The following is a 25,712-nucleotide window of genomic DNA, read 5'->3' on the forward strand; positions in this document are numbered from 1 at the left end:
AAGGTGTGTGTGTTTGTGTGTGCATGGCTGCAAGTGCAGGGTGTCTTCAGCTGCCCCTAAAGAGATGTTGCACATGGCTTTACAGCATCAGGTATTTTGTTGTGATGAAGGGGTTGCCATGCTGAGGTCCTGGTCCACAGACAGAGCTGCCCATTGCCACCACAAATACAAAAAAGAAAAATTTTCAAAAAAGTCTGCGCATTACGAAAAGCATCATTCGCTGTCCTTGCAATCTCAGCTGGCTCCAGTTCCCAGAGGAAAAGCATTGTGTCTCTGTGGAGTATTCACCCAGGAAGGCAGTTATAGGACTATGTATTGATGGTAATCCCTGGTTGTTCCATTAATTCTAGGGAATAATCTGAGGAAAAAATGAAATGGTTGAGTTTCGTTGGTGTGTTTCTTAATTTGGTGATGCATTTCTGCCCAAAAGTAACAAAACTACTGAATAATGATGAATGGGAGATGCAAAATAAATAAAATAAAACCCCACACCTCAAACCTCCAAAACTCGGAGTGAGCGAGCTCAGTTCTCCCTTACAGAAGAACTGCGAGAATTATTCTTCTTTATTAAAAAGAAACTCTCATTGGAATGCAAATTTTTATTTTGATTATCTGTCACGGCCTGCTTTGAAGTTTTTCAGACAAAAATAAATATCTCCATAACAGAGAGGATTATAGTAGTCTTGTTTAGAATCATCTGACTAAGAGTGACATCTAATCTCAGAATATATAAGGTTTTGAGGCCGCAGAGACTTTGAAAGAGCTTGACTCTCCTCTGTTTTGTAAATTTTCTATAAATCGTTTAATAAGGTTTTTAGTTCAGCCCTAAAAAAACCCAAGGACTAAAACATTTCCATCAACCATATTGTTGAGGAAATATAAAAGACAAATAATTCAATTTAAATAAAGCTGTAGCTAGGTTATATCATCCTTATCTCAGTAAAAAGTGTTTTCTTTTACAATCCTAAATAAATAAATAAATATCTGTGACTTGGCTTTGAAGGCTTCGCTTGGGTAAATCAGGTTTTGGCAGCTCTGTAATTCATGAAACAATACCTCTGGCTCTGCTGGAATGGGAGTGGGATGTTTCAAGCTTTATGATTCTGTTCAATTCTGGAGCATTAATGGGGCTATTTGTAAAGAAAGAAATATAATGAGTTATCACAAAACACAGCAAGAACTCTAGAAAGGGGCAGCTTCCCATCCATCACCCATTCTAGCGTATTCACAAAAGAACAGGGCAAGAAATCTTGTGAGGACAGTGGGGAATTTTGCTTTTACTCTAACCTGACTTTCACAAATTGTGATGGCCCTGGAACATTATTTTCTTTACAAAATGACCCCAACTCGATCCTAAATTCAAAGTGGGAGAGTGTGTGACACAGATTTTTGTGGAGGATTTTTTCTACCTTCCTCTACTTTATGCTTTGAGAAGACATTATCTTAATTAAGATTTATTTATGAAAATAAAAGTATTAGATCATTTTTATCTGATATAGAGGCTAATTCAGGATGCAGACATTGCCATATTTCTGTGGCACCTTCTGGTAGGGCTGTAAGTAAAGTTACCTGTCGTTTCTGCTCTCCTCTTTATTTTGGAAGTTTATGACTAAGCCTTGAAAAGTTCTTGTGGGTTCACACTTTGACATATGAGTCAACCTGAGAGCAATTTTATTTTGAACATTAAAAAAATAAAAAAAAAGGCAGACCCACACTGAGCTGTGTTTTTGTTTTGTTTGTTTTTGTTTGTTTTTTAAGTTGAAGCACAAAAAGAATCAAAATTTTAAGTAGTGTATGTTGTAAGGTAGCTGCAGTTCTGTCCTCTCGCATCACACTCAGAATCCCTAATGAAGCCCAAAGAAGGTTTTGAGTGAATATGGTTTTTAAGAAGGATTGAAGGTTTTGCCCCAAAAATAATGAGATAATTCATGTATTTCATAGCGTAGTTCAGAGACAGTGCAACAGCTCAGAGTAATGAAATGAAACATGCATACCAAAACAAAGGGCACAGCAGGAAATAGTCTAAAGTACATGATAATCAATTTTCACATTATAAGCTTTTACATCTCTCCTTCCATATATCGCATTATAACAGGGCCTGTTGCTTATTAAAAAGGAAATTGAGATGTCACTAACTGTGGATGAGCAGATCCTCAGACAGCATAAATGTGTCTAGCTGCACTGAAGTCAGTCACGCCAGTGGTGGATCTGACTCAGGATCCATTTGGTGTGATCAGTTTTAATCTGCAGTCCAGGAGTCTCACTCTTAAAACTATTTGTTCTGAAGGCTGGGAGACTAAGGGAGGCTTTTTGGAGCTTCACAATGTAGAAACAAGAGTTGTGCATACTAACAGAAGAAGCTTTAGGAAGAGCAGAGAGAGCATTCACCCTCTTCTGATGCTGAGGGAGTGATGCTGGAGTGGGACCCCTCCAGAGGACCCCATTTACCGACATTACACTCCCCTATGCATAGGGCCATTTCCTTCAGTAGTGTATTTCCAATGCCTGGGACTGTCTGTCTTGGAACCATCTGGGCGATGCTGACAAAGGAGAAAAGACCTTGTAGTTCTCTCAGCTTGCCTGTGGGATACATTTTCTTTGTTATGTACAAGGAGATACACGAGGGAGGTACTGTTTTTGCAGCTGAAGTGCTTTTCCATCTAAACATGGTAAAAACTTGCTATTTTCATAGAGAGTCCACTGTACTAAGTGTATGCACTAAGCTTTTATAGAAAATGACGCTCCAAGACTTTTACTACTGCATCTTTCTGCATGAGAGTCTCTGAGCTGGTGCCTCTTCTCCCTGCCTCAGTAGCTTTTCCTCAAGTTAAACTAGGAAGCAGAGAGAGGTATATAGCAAGACAAATGTGTCATGAAGAGTTTTAACATTTAAATAAGGCACATCTGAGACTTGACCCTGCGCGGTGGTTTCTGGATGGTATATCTCTGACCTAGCTTGGTTGTCCTCCCAGGATTTGCATTGCCTCTGCCCTTCCTCTTCCTTCATGCAACAGGCATGGACAAACCATTGCAAAACTACTGCAACTCCAGTGCTTCTAGGACAGTGCTGAGGCTTTTGCTGCCTGGGGTGCAATTAGGTGGTGTGCTCATTGATCTCCTGTCTTACACAATTTCTACAGATCTACAGTCCTGACCAGTATATTTTTCAGTGATGAGTCCCTCGTGTTTTCCAATGAGAGATTTTTTTTTAAACCTGGGCTTTATGGGATTATGCTCTCTACAGTATATAGGTATATCAAGCTATACATGAGAAATGACTCGCTTTGACTCTTTAGCTATCCCCCTAACACTAATGAAAATAGTGTCAGCTGTCATTCGTCAAGTGCTTGGCTCCATAGAAGTAAGGGAAATCACACATGAACATGAAACGTTATGGCGAAGTATTTGGCATGCTGCATCATTTTGAGACAGCAATTTCACCATGTGCCGTAAGACCAAAAGCATGATAAAAACCAATGTGAAACACTTGATTTCACAGTATCATGAAGCAGGACTTGAAAGGTCAGTGCACTATGGCCTGTAGAGTTGGTAGCATTAAAAAGCTCTGAAGGAGGTTGTGCTTGCAAGTGTTTTCTGCAGAAGGATATAACCTGTCGTCCACAGCCATCAAGGCTGCCTGCTATGGATGGGTAGGATGAGTTAAACTGATTCTTCCTCCCTTAGAGTGGCAACCTGAAATCACCGTTCCCTTCTCGCTAATGCCAAAAGACTAGTTTGCAGAACTGTAAGATTGTGCAGGTTTTGAGCCTGTCAGGTGCTGAACTCTGTGTAGCTCATGCTGCCTGTCTTCATGCAGCAGCATCTGCAAAGATTTTTATTTGTCCTTCAGGAAGAAGAACATGTAATTGCCAGTGGCCATCACCGTATTATTTCCCTTCCATTTTTCCCTTCACAGCTAATGCTGTAGTACTTTTGTGGTTTTGCTACCAATGCTATGCTCAGTATAACCACCTGTGATCGAATGCAGCTCTTAAATGAGTTATTTCAGGGAGTCTCTTGTCCATAGCATCTCATAGACCATTTTCCCAATCAAGGTGTAAGATGAGAAGGATCTTGGTGAAGCGCTGGAAGGGACCCAGAGCAATACTGGATTCTCTCCTGTGTCAGAGAGAATAGTGATGACTTTGTTTGCCAGCAACCAGCCTTTTAGAGGTGAAGTTATACAAGTCTAAAATGCTTCAGGCTGCAGTGACAGAAAAGCAAGGCCATATGCTGCTGAGCCACCTGGTTGCACGGAGGAGTTGCTTGTAAAGCCCCATGGCCAACGAAAGGAGATTGTTCAGGTGGCTTTGAGGTGGAGGCAGACAGGATTGCTGTATACATTATACATTTCTCAGTCAGAGGAAGCACATTAAGCCTACTGAAGAGAGACTTCCAAGTCAAAGTTCTATCCGTTGCTTATATATGTGGTGCGCATGCGCACACACAGACACACACATTTGCTTTGGGGGAAGAAGTATTTTCTTCTATTACAAGTTTTAAGATACTTTCAGATCCACAGAAATAAACCTTGTGGGACGAGTAAGGATTTGGAGCTATTTAGAAATACTACAATATACACATTAAATGTAGAGAATATTCTTTTTCTTTTGATTTATGAGGACTAAAATGTAACTTCTGGTTACAGCCAACATTTTGAGGCAATTACATGGTACAGAGAGGACTAAGAAAGTGCCTAGCTCTTTGCCCAAATGCTAAGGAATTGAAGCTCCTTAGAGATGCTGTGTGGGAGTTCAGTCCAAATTGTTTAGTTTTTTTCATTTCAGACTTTGATTGTCAGGGTTTTGAATCTGATCTCTGTTCCAGCCCTTATGTTGTCTCTGCAGAGATCACAGCAACGCTCCCAAAGCCAGCTTGAACAGCCCTTTGGGGAATGTCCTGCTGTTTGGTGCTTTTCCAAGCAACACACAGCTACTGAAATGGCTTTTTTTCAGGTCCTTGTGTAGTGCCTTTTTCTCCTCCCACAGTCTGATAGAAGATATGGGTGACTGTGTTTGAAGAGGTGTTTTAGATAAGGTGCAGGTGGCTTGCTGCACTCTGTTCTTACCTGCAAAGAAAAAACCTTACAGTTAGAGGCTGAGCACTGCTCTAGTTCTTAGGGAATAGGTGAGCCCTTCCCTGCCATGCAGCAGGCTCAGACATAGCTCTACATCAAGGCCTTGCCGCTTGCCCGAGTCTCAGTTCACGATCTAGACGAGCAGTACCGAGTTATGTATGTATACTCTGGGGAGCATTTCATACTGGTCACCTGTGTGTGTCCATTCCTTGCCCCCTAACTGCTTCTCAAAGGGACAAAAAACACTTGGAAGCACCTCTCAGCCTCTGAATGCCGAATAGATGCTCCTTCTCCCCAGCTCTTAAAACATTTATCCCCCAGTTGCATGCATACCATTGGAGTGCATGCACAGTTCGCATCAGTAAGAATACTGTGGGGCAATCAAAAAGGGCAATTAAGAAATGTTTTTCAGCTGTGTGCAGGCAAGAAGGAGGAGAAGGAGGAGCAATGCATGGAGCTGGTACCTAAGACATGGACAGTTTACCCTGTTTGAGGAGTGATCAGATCGTTCCTCCTGTGGCAGGAAGGGCTGTATCTTTCTCGCAGTTTGGGGAGAAGTGGTGGCACCCCTCAGCCTTTGGAGGGAGGAGGTCAGTGAGAGAAAGTCTATTCTGGGTGCAGTAGGGAAGAAGATCCATCTGTCTGAGTAACCTTAGTAGGGTCCGGGGACCTGCCACTCAGACAAATTCTTGGCACAGGGCTGGTGTTGCCAAGAGCTCCACTGTCCTTTTGTCTATTGTTGCTAGGGGGATAGAGGAGAGATAAGAGCTGAGCAGGGTTCTGTGTAAATGGTTCTTCCTTAGTGTCTTTCAGTTTAGCTTTCACTGACTGAGGCCCCCAAAGTACTTAGCATGAGTAAAGTTTTCAAAAGCATGAGTAATTTAGGAGATTAAAAGGTATTTTCAAAAGTGTTGACTTTTCAAAGTGCCTAATTTCCAGCGACTTTCAATAAGGTTTGGGAATCTTAAATCAGCTGGTTGCTTCAGTGAATAGCACTGTTGATTGCAGCGTAATGCATCATCGGTTGATATCCTGCTTATGTCAGAGGTCAATGCTGAGTGACTCTGAGGAGGTAGTACAAATCCCCATCACTACGCAATGGCAGGGAAATTCTTCCTGTCCATTCCTGAGAGTGGCTTTGAGAGCTCAGAGCTCTTCTGAGTTTCTAGGATAATTGCACGGGGATACAGTGGGAGGAGTTCAGTCAGGCTCCTTATTCAATTGCTAGTGTTTTTTCAGTTTTTAATGATAGGTGCTGTATCAAGTTTTACTCTGACAAACTTGCCACCTTTTTTACTTATTTTGCTGCATGTAACTTTCACTGATGTCTTTTGTCCTGTTTTGTGGTAGGAGGCTCTATCACTGTATTTTTATTAATATATTTAGATATAATTTAATGTATGGAAACTCTTAGCGTAAAAAATTGTAGGTTTCCTACAATTGTCTTTGAAACGGTCATGTGAAGCACTAACTTCTATACCTTGCTGAATTGTAGGATCTCAGAGGGAGAGATGTGCATGTTTAGGAGGAAGGGCTCCGCATTTGCATTTGGATGCGTTTCTTATGGCTTCAGAGCTCTTTAGACTCCCGAGTGGAGCAACTCCGAAGTTCAAAGCAGTGTGATTTTTGGCAGAGTTTTTTTTCCTAAGACGACTTCTTCAGGGCATAAAATATTCTGCCCTCAGTGCATGTACATAACTCTCATTGGCCTTAAAAGAAGTTACATGCCTACATCAAAGGAAGGATTTACCCCGTAATGATTCATCGTGAGCCTGACAGGCAAACACAACAGTGGAGAGCTCACAAACTGAAGCTGCAGAGCTATGGGGATGGCAGAGTTCAGATCTCTGCTGATCAGCCACATTGCAGCTCTGAATTTCAGCAGTTTTTAATTTTTGTAATTGTTTAAGTATAGTAGGGATCAAACCACGTGTTTTCCGTATGGTGGAAGAAGCAGTAGGAAACAAGCAGAGGAGACAGCCCCTTAACATCTCATGTGGGAGGTAAATCAGGGTCAGATTAAATTGTGATGCTTTTTTTCTGGAAAGTAGATCTCCTTATCCCTGGTGTTATGCTGGAGACACAGAGCCACAATATTCTAAAGCAAATTAGAAATATCTTTTTATTAAATGTGATTGCAGAAAGTCCTGGGAAGGAATGTGTTAATGACTGGTGATTGAATGCAGTGGTTTGCAAGCTCTAAGCAGCTTTAGTGTCTCCTACCACAGCCCTGATTTAAAATTCATAAATGCTAATCCTCCATAATTTACGGTTTAAAAAGCAGCCCCACTCACAGGCCCTGTGGCTACAGCTCTGTCAGAGTAATTATGCCGCCAAGCTGAAATTGGACTACTAACTGAGATATTAAACAGGGTAGGAAATCCTCTTCCCTGGCAGCCTACCCAATTATTCCAAATAAGCAAACAGATTAGTGAGTAATTTTCCAGTTAAATCTGGTGATTGGTGCCAGAATTGTATGTTAAATATTCAGAAGTAAATAGATTAAAGATGAAATGTCCCCTTTTCTCAAGCTTAATTTAGTGTGTATATTAAAACTTTTTAGGGGGAAAAAAATCTTCATTGAAGTGCAATACGTTTGCTTTGAAAACAGAACCTTTCCCGGCTTGTTTGCACTTGGGGCAGTGCCGTTCATTAGCTGGGGCACGTTGTGCTCAGGGAACCTTGTGCCACATTAGACACAGTATCAGTCCTGCTGTTCCTTTATCCCTCACCTTGGAGGAGCCCTCCTGGGTGGCAGTGCAGCGAGACTGCATGCATTTCACAGGGGCGGCATGACAGCGATGTGATATAGGGTGCTGCCAGTGTAGCAGGGGCTGGAGAGTAAGTGCGGGACTGCCAGCTGCCCCAGTCATTTTGATGATAATAGTAAATATAGGCATTGTGTATTCATTCTGGTTCTTGGGGCGGGGGAATATTTTTTGTTTTTAAGTTCAGTTTGAATTTCCCCACTGACTTGCCCAGAGTTCACATTTTTTACCTTTCTAAACACTTCTTATAATGCAGTGTTTGACTGGGACCCAAAACAGAGGGAAGGCGGGGGCAAAAGGAAGGAAACATGGACTGAATGCACAACACACACAACTTCCGAGTACAGGGGCAAGTGGCAGGGGAGGACACAGGGCAGCTCAGCTGGAGTAACCCAGGAATATGGGCAGTAGGTCTGTCCCTCTGCTGCCCCTGCGCCACAGGCTGCACGTGGTCCTCAGCTTGCTGAGTAAAGGGGAGAGTGATGTTAAGGGGCTGTGCCCTAACGGGAGAGGTCAGGCAGCCATCAGCAGCTGAGGGGTGCTGTCCTGCGAGAGGCCCAGCTCTGCTCTGGAGATGTTGTGCTGACACCTGGATCACTTCAGAAACAGGCTGAGGCTTGTGGCCCCTCTCAGGAAGCAGGGCCAGTGCCTCTCCCCAGAAGGGCTGGGGCAGTGGTTGCTGCACAGACCCAGGGCTGATGGGTTGCTGCAGGGACTATGATGGTAGACTCTAGGAAGCCCAGGTGGTGCACACTACATTTTAGGACTGCAAAAATCTTTCTCAAAGGAAGTCTGAGGGAAATGTTTTTGCATTCATGGATTAAAGCAAGGACTTGTACCTGTTTGCTGGAAACATGCATGTACATTTCAATATGCACCAGCACTGAGGTGAGAGAAGCTGCATTTGAGGAACTGGAATAGTTTTTGCACCTGGTGGAATTTGCTTTGAAGTTGTTCCAAGGATCCCAAATACTATGAACCATGTTTTATGCCATTTCTAGTGTTCTCTCCAGGCACTAAAAGCTTGTTCTGGTAAGGAATTCTACAGCCCTCTCATTTGGCAAGTGAAGTGGAAGGAGCAGTACCTGCTTATGAGGAGGTTGAGGCACAGTAGCCCTGGGGCTTAGTGCTTCGTGGTGCCTCCTGAAAAGTCAGAGCTCTGGTCTCTGCTTCAGGAAAGAGTTAAGCTGAAGTGGGGTAAGGAGGTTAGTGTAATAGGGCTGCCTAATATTGCTCAGTCATCCCACTACCCAATTAAGCTTGCTTACACCAGCCCTTGTTCCTGTTTCTGTTGCTGGGGAAGGAGAGGGGTTGAAGGGCTTAATGACCTTCATTGTTAGTTACAGCGTGGTCTGTTGGGCTGTTGAGAGGAGCAGTTAATTCTTAGGTCAGAGTGGAATATTTTCAGTGTTTTAAGTCATGAAACATTCTCTAGGTTGAGCAACAGAGTTTTTAAAAACATAGCAGCATTGGCTGCCTTGGGAGACGTGACGTGTATGATCTTCCTGAGAAAGCTCAGGTTTTGGTGATGAAGTAGTGGTGAAGGGACCAGGTCCCCAAGTTGAATAACTTCTTCACAAAAAACTCTGCAGCTATTATGCCTGAAGGAGGGTTTGGGTCACCCCCTCTCACACCTGGGCACAGTGTGCTTGAAGGAGGCAGAAACTTCCTAGCCATGAGCCCACAGATTTGCTTTTCCACTGGGAAGTGCAAGAGCTGCAGGTAGATAATGCCGAACACATGCCTAGAAAGGATTAGCTCAACTCCTGCACATCCCAGAGGCTTTTTCTTCTGCTGCATCCTCCCTGGAGAGGTTTTTTCACCTCAGCCCTCTGCTGGAATGTGCCTTAACGGCATAATCGAGCTTATAAAAAATAAGCGGTGTGCAATCGTTAAAACAAAACAAAAAGACTCTAACTAAATTTTGTTCAATAAATTTTCTAGAATCAATCCAGTTATGTTTTTATTACTGTCAAAGCTCACAGCATAGTTTCCCTTTCTGTGTTTCACAAGGCTGCAGGGGCTTTTGTTAGTTGTTTGGGTTTGTTTTTTTCCACACCAATACACATGACGACATTTTGGCTTTGTGTAGAGAAATGCTAATGCCAAAACTACAGTTATTTCTTTTAGCTTGTGAAGATCCTTCGGATCAAATCTGAAGTCTTACCTGTTCAAAACTGGAATAAATTGATGGATGTCAGGGGATCTAGGATGAGTTAACACTGCTGAGGATAGAGCCCTGTGAATGCCAGGCAGTTAGTTACATGGCACTAGAGATATAATTATACACAATGTCTACCTCTGGTAGGTTCACCCAGTAGTGCTAAAGATGTGTTTTCTTGCCTATTTTTGATGGTAATGGTAGCAAAATGGGAGAACTTGGGGCATTCTGTCTGCACAGGTCTTTACCAGGCCCTCTTGCTGCCATAACCCTGATAGTTCAGCATGTGCTGCACATTTCAGACCTTCTGTCTTGAAGGAGAGTTGTGAGTCTTACAGCTTCAAAGTACTCCAAATGTCAGCATATTCCAAGTATCTCATGTCTCCTGTCTGCTGCCCTGTCCCTCTAACCCAGGGATTTTACATTTTTTCTAAATATGACAGAAGTCACTTAAAGGATGTCATTCTTAGACAGGTTTGTCAGTTGGATTCTTCTTAGCAAAAGCCATTTGAGTCTCCTGCACAGTAAAATAAAATGTTTTCAGTTGGGTTCCTGGTTCTTTCCATTTGAAATCTTCTCTATAGGTATACTACTTTCAACTTGCCTGTTAAGCCTTTGTGGTCAGCGTGGGGTTTATGTGCTTTTGGTTGATCTTTCTAAGGCTGTGAAGGGCCACCACTTGGGAGCTAGCAAGTAAGTGGGCCTGAAGCAGAGCCTGGACACAAAAATTGCCATAACAGAACAGGTCAAATATCCATTCACCAACTGTAGTTTCTATTCCTGCCTCTGTGAGCGGCTCTTTCTGAAGACTTGAAGCAGTCTGGATTCATCCCCCAGAGGGACCTTGACAGGCTTGGGAGGTGGGCCTATGCAAATCTCATCAAATTCAAGAAGACTGAGATAATAGAAAGAATTTCTTTACTGGGAGGGTGGTGAGACACAGGCACAGCTTGCCCATGGAAGCTGTGAATGCCCCATCCTAGGAAGTGTTCAAGGCCAAGTTGGATGGGGCTTTGAGCAACCTGGTCTAGTGGAAGGTGTCCCTGCCCCTGGCAGGGGGGTTGGAACTAGATCTTTAAGGTCCCTTCCAACCTAAACCATTCTAGGATTCTGTGATCTTACTGGCTTTGCCTACCATTTGGTGAGTGAAGAATTTGTTATTAGTCATTGGTTTTGTTTGTTCTTGATTCCCGGAAGCAAAGTGGTTAGTGGCTCTTACCACTGAATTCTCTGTAGTGAAAACACTGATAATCTTTGATTGTGTCCTTAGTTGCTTATATACAGTCCTGTTTAAAAAATGAAAATCTCTCTCATGTGCTTCTTCAATGATATCCTGCTACAGTGAGTTCCAAAGGTTAATTACATGTTTTGCTCAAAGCTACTTCTCTAACAGGCTCCTTGGGATGAAGGTTGCTGACCCTTTTAAGCCAATGAACTAAAGCAAACAGCAAAACAACCCACTGAGGCTGTTAACCTGTGGGTGGCTATTCGTCTCTCTCAGTTCCTTTTCATCAGGGCAGCCTTACTGAAAAGACAAGTAAGTAATCAAGCTTCCTTTCAAGAAGGTGACCAGATAGTCTTCGCTGGCATCATGGAAACAGAAATGAAGGAAGTGGTTTCCTTGTAATTTTCCGTAAGTGTCAGGGGTTTTTTTGAGAAGCGGTTGTGCTGAGATCACCTGTCCTCTCTGCTGGGGACCCCTCTGGTACCCCATGGAGGGGCCTGTGCAGCCCTACCCTGAGTGGGCTCAGCTGCACTGGGTGTTTCCTCTGTTGTCTTCTGAGGTTTTGGGGTAGCTGGGAGGCAGACCTGAGGTCTCTGCTGCCTGTTAGATCCACAAATGTGTTACCTCTTTGCTGTGTTTTAAGTGCTTCTAAATGTGAATGTAAGTAGAAGTTATTTTGGAAACTTGGAACAGAATGCCGTGAACAGGAGTTCCTTAAAGGGATAAAAAGCGTATAAATTGATCTGTGTTTATAGCATTTAATCTTAAAAACCTGCAATCTTATGTACACTATGTATCTGTTTCCCTTGAGGAAAGCAGATAAGGGCATCCAGTGCTTCAGCAGCTCATGCCAGTTAAAATGAACCTGAAATGGAAAACATGATTGTAAATAAAAATACAAGTGGCCAGGACCCACTTTCATTAGCTAAGATGTGCCAGTGGCACTGTGAACACTTGAAGGGAGCCTTGTGGAGCTGGGATCAGCAAGGGTTACCAGTCCATCTGGTGACATTACCTGGATGCCATGACAGCTCAGACCTTATGGACAGGTGGTGTGTGTTAGTGTGTGACTTTTCAGCTCTTGCATTGGTTCTGTGGTTAAAGGAGGAAGAAAAAAAGGTTCCTGGAATAGCTTTCCTGAACACATGGCCAGTCACAGCCAGGCCCTCTGTCACTGACGTGATGTAAAAGATTGCTGAAGAGACTAACTGATGTTTGTCACACTGAAGAGACCCGCTTCCTACTTCTCCTTGAAATAGTCCCCTGAAGCATTGTTCTGTGTGAAGGCTCATGAGGACAGGTTCCAGGCTCATGCATCTCCTGTTAAAGACACCGCATTGTCCACCCAGGAAAAGAAAGCAAGAACAACTGGTCATTCTGAATTACCATGTAAGATTTATAAGAAGAGATGATATCTCTTAAGTAACTGAGTCCCAGGCCATTTAGGGCACTACAGACTTCAATCAGGACCTTGAAATGTATTTATAAGCAAATAGAGCTAGGAGTGTTTTGGGCTATTAGGCCAGTTCTGCAAATCACTTAAGCATTACTTAACACATGTTAAGTCCACTGCACCCAAGGCAAACTCTGGATATGATAAACGCTTTGTCCATAAAATGTCCCGCTCTGGATAATGTAGCACCACTTTATTGCTAAGGGTGATTTTGCATCTGTCTGTCTTAACAAGAAAAAGCCTGGTAGTGGAACTGTTGTGCTGTACCTGTATTGTTTGTGTGATTGGTTTGCTAAGTGTATAAATCTTAAGTGATAGAATTTTGTAATATACAGTATAACAATTGGCAAGTGTTGTACATTTATTTTCACAACTGAAGGAGTGACCCATAACTCACATCCATCACAGTGTATGAAAGCACAGCTCACTGTAGTATAGCAAGCAAAGGAATCATTCATATGCAGGATGTTATTCACTTCAGCCTTTCCCCTTTCCTGAACACAGTCAGGATCTATATGTCTATTGCTGCATGCTCTGTGTGCTGGCATAGATGTACGATGGCATCGCAAAAACTGGAAAGGGAAGAAATGAGATAGGAACAGAAAGGGGTGTGGGTAAACATTGCCTGAGCTGATAGAAATTTAAGTGGTCAGGCTTGTCAAGGAGAAGGAAAACTGCAGGGCTAGAGGGTGACTGAGATTAGAACCGACTTTTGGAGAAATGGGAGCTGAGATAATACCTTTCAGTTCAAAAAGCATGGGTGATAGCACAGGGTGAGCATGGGAGAACTGGAAATTAAAACAGTAAATAAAATGGAGATGTGTTTGATGTAGGGAGCAACAAAGTATATTTAATCCTTTTAATTCTGCTCTGGTTCCTCTGTCATTATTCCCAAATTTAATGCTGTACTTTTCAACAGGACCTCCATCCTGTAGCAATTTCTGTCAAAAATCTTCTTCACAAAATGGCCAGAGCAGCTGAGGAGAAACATTAGTTTGAGAACTTCGTTGGTGCTTGGTACATATCTGCTTTCACTAGACTTGCAGACCCCCTGTGTAACTCTGCAGAAAGTCTCTTATCTTTTCCTCTGTACCATGTGAATAGTAAAATTAGCTTTAATTAGATGTATGCTGAACCTCCGAGCTATCTAGAGATTGTGACCGGGCACTTGTTTGCTAGAAACTGCATACAGCAAGATGAACCCTGTCCCAAATTTCTGAACAAGCAGGAGAGGCAAAAGGAGGATATGTGGTTATTTCCCCTGTGGAATGATTTCACAGCTTTGCCAAGGGACATACAGGAATCGTGTTAGAAGGAAGAAATGAGTCTGGATCTCCCCAAACTCAATTTAGCAGCATAACTTTAAGATACACTTCCTTCGTACTTGCATCCAATCGTAGCAGGGTTGCCACTCCGTGGTTTATACTTGGATAGGTGGTTTGGGAGATCCTCTGGGAGATAGGGGAGGAAGCCACAAGGATTGGCAGCTCCAACTGGAAAGGAGAAAGTTTCTGGATAGAGAAGTTGAGAGCTGCTGGCTTGCTTTTAAGAGCATAATCAGTTTGCAGCTTCTGACAGGGTTCAGTAGTAGGTTTTACTCTCCGCTCAGGTCCTAGCCTGTGGCACACGTTACAGGTAATAACCCAGCACAGCTCAGACACAAGGCTTCTCATGTGCCACATGGCAGGAGGAGGTAGCACCCAGGCATTTCTGACCTTGATGCTGAGGCAATCTCTTTTCCTCAGGACTGGCTTCCTTTGCAGTGAGCATAACCCTTTTGTCATCTGCACCGTGCTCCCCTTTGTCATTGCACTGCTGGACTCACATCCTTGAACTTAGAGCACAAAAAAAACCCCTCTGTTTTTTTAACTGATGGTTTGTTTGTTTTTCCTCTTTGGTCGATGCTGGGATCAGTGATGTCAACTTGTTCTATTTGCTTTGACAGGAAAATGTTTTCAGAGTTCATTAGGATAGCATCAATTCTAACATTTGGCACACAAACATTTGATGACCTTCATGTGTGGGAAGAAATATGTAGGCAAAACTTCCATTAGTTTGAAAAAACACTTCCACTCAGCACCGTTCCAATTCCTGAACCACAGCTTCAACCAGAAGTTTTGAACAGTCCCTGTTTGTGATCCGTCAGCGGGCTCCAGACATGGAGCTGCATCCAAAATCGTTGGGGACAGCTGTGTACTAAGGCTGGACTAAGGTTACAGCTGGGTCCAGCTCTCCACTCACCCGTACGGAAGGTGCTGCCGGCAGCCAGGCTCCTTTTGAACACTGGCAGCACAGGTCCCTGGTCCTGGTCAGCTGCGCTGGCAGAGTCAGTCCGCTGTAAGTGCAGCGGTAACTGCATCCTGCGCCTCCCAGGGCAGAATATTCCGAACACTTTCCTGGTAGTTCTCTTCAAGCGAGATGACTTCATTTGGCAACGGTGGGCTCATTTTCATCAGTTACAGGGCTCCTTAAAAGAGCTGGACTGACTGGCATTCTAGCAGCTGAACCTCTGGGCTTATCCACAGAAAAGGAATAGCAAGCATTGGCTTTTCCCTCTTTAGGGCATCTGCCCTACGATAACAGAGTCACTGTTTCTCAGAATGGGAGGGAAGGTGAATGTTCATGGCTTCCCATGGCCTCTAACAGAGGCCAAGTATTAGCAGGAACTTTTGCAGTGAAGAAACCTCTTCAATAGTAGCTGGACTTGAGCCTACCAGATTACTTTCACACTGACTGCCACATGAGTTACTGACAGCCTCTGGTTACTGCAAGCCCCCAGGATTAGCAAGGACAAGGTGAAAATGAGAGGCCAGCTATTTGCCACCATTTGTCCTTTGAGCCTTCCTGCTCCCTTTGCCTTAGAGCTGTGCAAGTACTGCCAAACTGGTCTGTTTTTCATAGTGCCTGTCTCCAGCCCTTTCCTCTGACCTGTCTTAGCTCTTATTTACTTTTTTTCAGGATTCACCGTGTTTGTGTGTTTTTCTCTCGTATCCTGTAATCAAGTGAAAGGTGTCTCTGTGGATAGAGGGGATTTGTACTCAGCCTTTGTTTGATATTTGCTCTTTCCTAATGGTGCTGCCTGCTGTAAGAAAAGCCAAATGCTGCCCATATGTTGCCATGCTCCCTTAAATTATTGAGGATGAATGTTTATGGCTGTTCTTGCTATTGCTTTCTCCATACTCTCCTAAATGATATGTTTTCACAAGCAATTACTGAGATAGGTCATCAGGACTGGTTTTTGAGGTGTGCCACTTAGTGGCTGGCCTACACGTAAAAATGGGAGGTAGGAGAAGGCGGATGGCAGAGGCTTAATACCATGCCTTGCTTAAGAAAATGTCCTTCAAGTGCACAGAATTCTGCACCTTGTGAAAGTATGACTTTAATTTTGCCTTTCAAATATGAACTAAGCAGGGCTGTCAACACATACTGTGTTCTTCCTTGTCAAACCATTTCACTTAGTCTGTCAGCTGTAAACAGCTTAAGAGGCATGTCGTTCCGGCATTATTATAGCACTTTTAGATTTGTTTTTAGATTGGCTCTATATCTGTTCCTGCAAAAGGTGTAGATACAGAGATGACATGGGTTATTTATTGTGTTACTGCAAAATGCTACTTGTGTTTTGTGGTAAGCACAGAGTAACTCCATTTCAAATAATGGACACTGCAGAGTAATAATCCTGTAGTACCGTGGTAATACCATTGCCATACTTTGTCAAATCAGTTGTGTCGGTAGAGCAGTATACTTACTTCACTGTGGGTGTATATGGCCTCGCACTTCATGTGAAGTTTTCTTTGCTAGGAGATCAGGGAAATAGAATTAAGACATCTGAGAAAGAACTCCAGATCAACAGACTCTGTACTTCCATTTTTTCAAAAAGTTGCTTTACATATTCAAATAAACAGTGTTTAAACTGTCGATGACAGCTTAACTACTTCATCCCAGAACGTTTTGACAAGTTATTTTCAACGTTTTGGTTTCCTAGGATTTTGACAAGCCCCCAAAAACATGAACTGATTTTATATGTCACATGTTTAATTTATTTGAGATGCATGTATTATATTGCAAAAGCAATAAGGAGGGAGTTAAAGGACAGGGTGATGCACTCCATATTTATGATCATCAGCTTCTTCACTGTGTCATTACAAGAGAAAAAATGTTCGGCGATACGGAGTATGCAAAGCAGTCAAACTTTTGTTGCCAACCCGTCTGGATTGTGATTTATACAAATCGTTGGTGCAGTTTCTCTATGGCTGTACTGAAATCCACAGAACTGAACCCATTCTCACTGCAGGGAGCCTTAGCTGCCTCCCTTGTACTTGGCTTCTGCCATGTGTGTGTTGTCCCCACATTGCTGGCTGGGTGGCACAAAGGGAGGGTTTAATGTCGCCTGGTTCTGAGCGACGGTGAAGGAGAAAGGTAGATGTTTTCTCACTGGAAATGTGTGAATTTCTGTCTGTATATATTCCATAGAATTTTCATCAGAAATAGCACAAATATGTAAACTGATATTCACTTTAATCATAAACTGAAACGGAGCCTGAACATTTTAAATAAAATTTGTTTTAGCTCTGTTTTGGGGCTTTTCTTTGGTGTTCTCAAATTTTAAATGGTTTCTTTTTCTCTGCCTGCATTAAAGTAGAAAAAAGTTGGGATGTATCCTGTATGTTCCTGGTCCCTTGAGCAAGAAGTGTAGGAAAATACAGGGAGATAATTGCTTTTGTAAGCTCCTGGGCTACATTAGAAATGTGAATAATTTCACTCTAAAAAAAATGATGTAATATTTCAACATCATACCTTGAAACCTTTTGGATATTACCCAGTGTCTGTTGGTACTTCTGTCATGAGTGCTTCATATGCTGGTCTATTAGAATATTGAAAAATCCTTGTTTATCCTATTCAAAACTCAGGGTATTGCTATCCTTTTTCTACATCATAATTCCACTTACTTTACTGTGTAACAGAGTTAATTCCATCAGTACTAAGCAGCACAGGCCTTTAAATTTTTTTAAAGTAGGAGGAGCTATCATATTTTAATTACTGACATCAAGTTAAAATATGTCAGTATAAATGATTATTTTCTAATAATGCTGTATATGCGCAAAGGAAACCCCATGCATTCTAAATAAAATTTGGAAGTTAACTTTCCTGAAGCTGATTTTTTTCCCCTCTAAACAAGCAGTATTTGGAGGTTGGCGGTGGGGGAGAGGATTCATCAAAAAATCTCATACAGTTTTTCTCTAGCTGTGATTTTGTGCTTTTTAAGTAACAGAATTTCCCATACATTGAAAAATCTAATTTCAGTGAAGCACAGTGCTGATGATGGAGATCATAGGTTGCTTTTCAGACATCCTAGGGCCAAGGTACTGAGGCTGTTCAAGACAGACGTCCAGATGTTTAAAGATAAAGCTCAGATAATTAACCTTCCTCAGAGATCCTAGGGGCGATTTGGTACTCTAGGGTTAGTTGCTGCAACTTTCTTCTGATACCTGATAAGTAGTATCTTTTTAATAATTTGGGAATTTTAGCAAATACTTAGTATCTGACTAAATTGACTCTGCATTAATTGCCTTGGCAGGCTACAGTATTATCTGCAGCTTGCTACTTTCTGAGGTGGAAGAAGTGTGGATTTAGGAGAGGAGGCATTGCAGCAGTTTCAGGGATACCAAGGCCTGATGGAGAGGACAAAGGGTGAAGGAATCAGCCAGTGATTTCTTCATTCATTCTTTAACAAGTGATCTTTTCTGTTGGCTATCAGCAATGGATATTTTCATTAACAGGGAGCAGCCAGGGAGTTGTTGAGGAGCACAATTAAGCTCCATGCATACCATAGCACGCTGGTTGGGTAAGAGGCTGTCGTGGTGCCTGTTCGTGTGCATATTGCCAACGCCTTAATCATAGTGTGGGACTGTCTGCGTAAGCACTCCTGTGAGCCCCCAACACTGAAGTGTAGCACTACCAGTGGACAAGTCAGCCCTGTTATGCCTGCCGGGAATACGGGTGTCCGTGGTAGTTCGCTGGCAAGCCAAGAGCAGGCACGTTTTGTTTCGTTTTCCCCTAATGGAGAGGGGAAAAGGGGAGGAGACATGACAGCTCTTGACAGTGATGGGGGAGACAGAGTTGCCCATGTCAGGAAAAAAATAGCCACTTTTGCAAGAATGAGTGGTTAGGAAAACAAAAACCTAAGCATTTTCAATATATTACAAACAAAATTATCTGCCAAAAGGGCAAGACAATTATCTTAATGTGATTTTTGACCAAGATAAATTTATCTTATTTTATAAACTGGGTAAGAATTTGAATCTTATGCAAAGCCTAGAAATAAATCTAAAAAATATGATAATGTAATAAAATCGAAATTATTAGCAGCCCAAGTGCCGTACTTGAGGCAGTAAAACCTTTTAAGTTCCGATGGAAAATAGGCTAGTAAAACTGGAGTAAGTTACTCTACTTTAATCACTTGATAAATAGCTACAATGTTTGGAAGAATTGATAGTGTCATTATAGCAACATCCCTTTTTATAAACAGCCTGGTGCTGATTTGATTCTAATTGCTGCCAGAGGAACAGTATCAAAGTAGTGTTGCTTCGGCAGTGTAACCTGCGGGGTGAGCGGGAGGGGGATTAGCTGCCTGAAATGAAGAAAGCACAGGTTTTTCAAAGGCATGGATTCTAATTCCAGGAGTGATGAAGGAGGCTGAGTAAATTCAGTGGTGGGAGAAACTACAGGGAAAATGTTTAAGGAAGAGAAGGCATGAAGCAGACAAAACAGGGTCCTGTGAGCATACAAATTAGTGGAAAAACAGTGAGAGAAGTCAAGAGGTTTGGGCATGAATGTCCATTTGCTTTCTCACCAGAAAGAATTCTCCTGCTGGGCTGGTGTGGCCCTGTCACCTCCACGCTCTCAGCTTTGCTTTACCATGGATGTGATGGCCTCATTGGCAGCCCACTTTTCATAACGGGCTTTCCAATGTGGATTTCTTAATTTTTTTGCAATTCCGGTGTCAGACAGCAACGGCCTAACTTTTAAGACATTCTTAATTATTAAGTACAGCTTCTTCCTATACTAGTGGGCACTGTGTCCACCTTTTGGTGCCCATGAATGCACCTAAACGATGAAGACTGTTTTTACAAATTTGATCCATAGCAATGCTGTGTTTTAGTTCTTACTCTGCAAATCCTGGCTTTGAACCTTTTTTGGGCTGCAAGAGCTATTGAGGAGGTATCAGCGTTATACTGATGAATGCTACAACATTTGAGGGCAACAAATTTACATTTATGTGGAAAAAAAATCTCTAGAACACATGCTTCTAGGCTGGATCATCTTCTAAAAGCTACCGGGAAGTTGTCTTATTTTGTGAATGGTAGCAAGAAAAGCCGGGTTCCTAGAGGAGAGGTGGAACATGTTTAGTAGTTCTGTCATGTTAGCAACAAACCCAAGAATAAACAGAAATGCAAAGGGGAGAGGTACTTATCTTTTTACAAGAATCATGTGATAAGCTTCTCCAATATAGATTGTGGCCAAAGTGAAATATGTAAAATAGCTTGTTGAAGAAAAAATTGGTTCAAGTGGGACTAAATGGCTCAAGAGATTAGTGATGGGATAATAGCTTTTCTCCATTTAAATGGTAGACCAGTTCAAATCAATTCTAGGTCTCTAGAGACTGAAAGGTGTAGTAGCTATTGAAATGATTTTTTGGTCTCAATCCCATCCTTAGTTGCCAGAAAATTATCCCCAACCCAATCAACACTGAATTACTTCGAAGTAACTGTTGTCTCCTCCCCCTAAAGATGCTCAGCCTTCAAGACTGTGTGTATGAATGGCAGATGTTTTATTTAGTACTATATTGCTGGTCAGAAATATTTTGTTTTCCCTGGAATGGTCAGATTGCACCAAAGAAGAGGCATCCTGGAATATGATGCAATGTAAAATTGTTCTTTAAGAAAATGTGTTGATTTGTTCTTTTAATGCAAATTTCTTGGGAGAGTAGGGCTACTTTTGGACACATTCAGCTACCCTGCACTTGCACCCTGAGCTGCACCTCTTCCACAGTGTATGAGCATGCCTGCCTGCCTGCAGGCTGTCAGGGCTTTCCTCTACATAAATGCAAATTATGAGGCAGGACCACAACTTAGGAAACAGCTACTGGTCATAAGTAACAACTGGAAAATTCAAACTGGTGGCTTGCCTTTCCAGGTTTGTTTTGAAGCATCTATTTAATGTGTGAAACTGGACCAGTGAAGTGATGCCAACTTACAGCAGCTCAGAATCTTGCCTATCAATTTTATTCTGAAAGATTATAGCAAGTAAAATAGCAGACATTGATTATTCTGCCAAACGTAAAGATTAAGCAAACAGTAAGAAGCAACGCTTACCAAGCTGAGAAGGATTTGGATCTTTTAGTGGCTATAACAGTAAGTCTAGAGCTAGTGAACCACAGCAGAGTTCATATTATTCAGTGTACCAAAGAAAAAAAGAGACCTGGGGTTATTAGAGAAAAATCCCAGCAGTTCTGTGTGTGTGACTGCTTGGAAAAAAAACAAATGGGATATTATGACAACGTAAAGGTGTTGGAGAACTGAAATCACATGGCTACAGTCACATTTTCTATAGACCTGATGCAATACAGATTTGGCTGCAGTTGCCTTGCAGGAGAAATTTTATTTTTGCCTTAGCCCAGAGAGCTCCAGGTTTAAGAATGCTCACTGGGCGGGAAGGCTAAAGGGGTTAAGGAAATAAAGCACAACAGAGGTGACCTATAGGAACTTTCATTGTTATATAGAGCCTTGATGAGTGAAATGAGAGGAATTGCTCTCCATCATGAAAGGCTGAAATGCCGAGGGAGCAATTGCAAATTAATCTATTAAGAATAAGCAGGAGGTTGAACAGTGTGATTCAGAAGGATGGAAATATACGGAATAAACTGCAATGTAAAGTCACAATGATTTCTAAACACAACCTTAAAGGCATCAACCTATGATTTTTAAAATGAAATGGATTTTTATATAACTGTATATATATGTGAGACAAAGTTTAAGCAAACAAAATGGGCCTGTCTCTATGCAGCTACTCCCAACATTTCTGATGACTGGACCTGAATGGTAAGTTCTGTTCTGATCTGTGTGCCTTTAACAAGAACCATGTGCCAGGAATTTTTCTTTTTTAAAAGATACGCCAATAAAAAGCCTCACAGGCAGTTTTCTCTGTGGTGATTTTCCTGTTTTACTGTGACATTTTTAACTTGAATTTAGTGTTTGTAAAAGGTGCTATTTGACAGCATTGTGTAACTGAAAGCCTCTTCTTATTGACAGATCATGCACACTCAAGGCTGGGGACGTTTCTCTATGTCAGCCTGGTGAGGCACACCCCTGCAGCCTGAAGGAACCAACTTCCAGGAGGAAAAATGGTAAGTCCACGTCAGTCAATCCAGTCTTAACATTAAATGTCACTGTGTGATTATTTTTAAAGAGCTCGCATCCAAAGGATTAGGAGAGAGGCATGAAAAGTTACTCAAGTGACCGGACTGCATGGGTTATTTTTTCTGTTCCCGAGCAGTGGCTGCAGCTTTCTGGAGTGTTCATGTTTTGTCCACTAGTGGCTGGAGTAAGACTTGACACAGGTTACTGAGTACATATTGGTGCAGCTGATCATGTAGGATGTAGCTGCCTCTCACTGTGGTACTTGGGAAGTGAGGGTGGTCTGTTGTTTGCTCAGTGCCCAGCCCTGACACCAGTCTTTAGGCCTGAATGTTAATCATTTCATGAAGCTTACATAGTTTCAGACTTTTACCTTTGCCAGCTTATTATAGTCAAGGAAGATGAGATGTGACTATGCTGAGATACAACCCCCAGTGATGGCACTTTATAATACTGTATAACTGGAGGATTGCTATTGTAGGCAGAGAAAAAGGCAATAAAGCAGCATTGATATCCTGCCTGCCCTCTTATAGGAGTTATTGAATCAAACCTACCAGAACTGCCAGACAAACAATTTGCAGCTGCAGTCTGAAGCCTGACAATGACACAGAATCAAAAAGAAATAGTTGGAGTGCATGGGCTTGTGAACTCCTCTGCGACCCACCACAGCAGGCTCCGTAGGATTGTTCTGCTCTTTCTGGTCCTCTCCCTGTACAAATCCTTCTCTTTACCTCCCTTTTCCTCTCTCTTCCATTTTCTCTCCTATGTCTTGCCATTTTCAGTTTCTCACACCTCCCCCCCAGCTTTTCTTTCTCTCTCTCATTGCCTCACTCTTTCCTTCTGTTGCCTCCAATATACCTCTTGCCTCTTGTGTGCCCCCCTCTGTTTCTCGTTGTTTACGTTTCCCTAAATGTTTTCCTTATTTTTGATTAATTTAATTTCCCCCCACTGTTTCCCATACTGTCTCCTATTCTCCCTTCCCTGCTGTACCTTTTTACAATTTAATTTCCCCCTCCATATTATTGCTTGTTGTTTCTCCTTTTCCTGCCAATTCTTCTACCTTCATTTTTCTTGAGCACTTTTAGCCAGTAGCTGAGCTCTGTGTTGCTTTTACTCCTCAGATGTGAGGATTTAAACCTTTCCTGTCCACCAGGATTTCCAAAGTGCCAATCCAGCGCAACTAAGGGGAACTGATGGGGTTTGGCTCTAACGTCTATGAAGAGAGAGACTGCAAAAGCCAGCGTAACAGTAGCACTCGCAAATGCTCTGTGGCTTGTGAGCCAGGCCTACACTCATAGTTGGATTCAAAACTTATCAAATTAATGGGATCTGGATCAGACCTGCAAGTAACCGTCTCCTTATCAGACTTCTGTCCTTTATTTTAATAGCAAACTCAATGCTGTTTCTTACAGTATACAGTTTCGCTTTGGCTCAGGGCATTCTATTGTTTTTAATAATTATTATTCTAAAGCACATACAATGTATGTAGGGTTCAATGGAAAGGGGTCATATTATGAAATACATTCAAGCTCATATATAGAAAAAACCCACTTCCTAGGTTTTGCATGCTCATAACAGTTTTCTGCTATTTTGGGGAAGATTTTTCCATTCCTTTTCTTCTTTTATAAAGCACGGGCTAACCATTACCCTTCTAAGCTTTAGAAGCACAGTATTCTAAATGACTGGCAGGAAGATAGATAGTACACAAATTGTTTTGGTTTGGTTTGTTGTTGGGTTTTTTGGGGGGTTTTTTTTGCACCACTCATAACTGGCAGGGTCAGGTTTTCTTCAAGGATTTTTTTTTTTCAGTTTCTTTGGGTTTTTTACGTTCTTTGGTTTACTTATTTTCTTTGTTCCCTTTCCCCACCCACTTCCACTTAAGAACATTTGTTGTTCTTCGTGACAGTATTTGTGCACTTTCTATTAAAAAGTGGTTGCTGTTAATTGGCAGTTATATATTCTGTGAGAGCCCCACCACAAAGTGACCTCTCGTGAGGAGCCTACTACCAAGGCCAACTCCCATTGCTCTTCTCTAGGCACAGCAGGGCAGTCCCATCCTTGGAGGGCTCTGGGGCTGTAGAACTGTCAGAGAAAGGGAACAGATTGCTCACCATCCCATAGCTGACCACTAGCAGTCCCAGGAATCAAGTCAAGCCCAGATCTTGTTGACAGGATGCCGCCTCTCCTTGTCTAAAATTATGCATAATATAAGCATGAAAGAAACTCTTCCTTCCTCTTCTATTTACCTGCTTCCTTCTGTCTCTCCAGCTACTGCTCCTGTGGAGTTCGGTGCTGGTGAAAATGGAAAAAAATCAGTGCCTGTGTAAGCTAACCCTTTCTGCTCTGATCGGATTTTTCTCCTTTTGTCCGCTTCTTTGTTTGATTTAAAACCTTAAACCCCTTGAAGGTTTTCCAGTAAGATTTTGAGCACAGTTTGGAATGGGGGGAGCAGTCAGAGCATTACCTAAAAGGTCCTTATTTATTTTTAGCTAATGGCAGAGGAGGGCTGATTGGATTAGTCCAGCAATGTGAGTACCTGATGCAGCCTGCTATCAACATGTCAACAGAGGAAGGGTTAAGTACAGTTTTTTTCACTTTCTCTCACCTCTTTTACCTCTCCTGCTTTGCCTTTCTTCACCTAGTAACTGACACTTGCAACAGCAGTGAAAATTCCTGGGCATGTTCTGGTGCTGGTCAATACAGGAGTAAATCTCACAGTCCCTCCCACTGTTTCACATTTGCCACCTAACAGCAGTGGATGCTCAGGAAGACCAAGGGGTGACGTTTTAAAGCTTTAGACCGGGCTTTAGCCATGTGACATCTATTAAAGCAATTGGGAGCCAGGTGGCTAAAACCCAGTGCAATTCATTGTAATGGTACCCCTGAGAGTGCCCATCTCCTTTTAGCACTACTATTGATTAGGCAATTCTTGACTTTGAGGAACAAAATTGGTGTGTGCATCAAGGTTCTTTTCCTCAATTTGGCCTGGTTTGAAATTAATCGTTCACCTTGAGCATTTTTGTAAGCAGCTTTAAGCTTCAATAAATTTCAGTGTGATTTGATTTTTCTATCACCTTTCTCTGTGGAGGGCTGTTGTTTACTAGACTTCTCTAGGACATCTCCAGAGCTGTTTGGTCTTTATCCTCATCTCCCGCATTGATCTTGGTATGTTGTCCAGTGTGATTGTCCAAGCTTGGTAAAATGCTGTGGGGTTTATTTAATGGCTGCACACAGTGTACGGTCGGCAGCACTGAGGCCAACGGGTACTTGGTTTTCAGTAGGAGCGATGCGTTTGATGAGGTAGACCTTGTTACGTTTTAGAATATTGTCCAGACCCTGCCTCTGTCTTGACTGAAATGATGTGGTATTCTTAGAGGGAGCACGTAAACCATGAGAGAGTTCCTCCTAATTTCAGAAACTCTTCATGAGTATTTGATATTTACTAGGGAGTGAAATGCCACACAAAGGTACGTGTATGTATACTTACGTATGTCAGAAGGTGAAAATATGTAAAAATAAGGAAGACAGTTCCCCAGCCCTCCTACATTTCACACTTCCCTTCCAAAATATTCCCTGTTCCTCTTTATTTCTCTAGAGCGCAGGAAGATTCTTCAG

The 25,712-nt window shown here is 42.3% G+C and overlaps 1 long non-coding RNA gene across 3 annotated transcripts in view; it reads left to right on the forward strand.

Annotated features, from left to right (window-relative positions):
• LOC130156427 (uncharacterized) overlaps nucleotides 1-25,712 on the forward strand; it is a 239,331-nt gene that overhangs the window by 127,929 nt on the left and 85,690 nt on the right. For 2 of the 3 annotated variants that reach the window (XR_008824418.1, XR_008824417.1), the window contains exons 2-3: nucleotides 21,993-22,087; nucleotides 24,587-24,671. This is a non-coding gene — a long non-coding RNA (uncharacterized LOC130156427). The remainder of the gene's footprint in view (nucleotides 1-21,992; nucleotides 22,088-24,586; nucleotides 24,672-25,712) is intronic. The other variant, XR_008824419.1, reaches the window with a different exon arrangement.

The sequence above is a fragment of the Falco biarmicus genome, chromosome 10, assembly GCF_023638135.1.
Source record: "Falco biarmicus isolate bFalBia1 chromosome 10, bFalBia1.pri, whole genome shotgun sequence".
NCBI classification, from domain to species: Eukaryota; Metazoa; Chordata; class Aves; order Falconiformes; family Falconidae; genus Falco; species Falco biarmicus.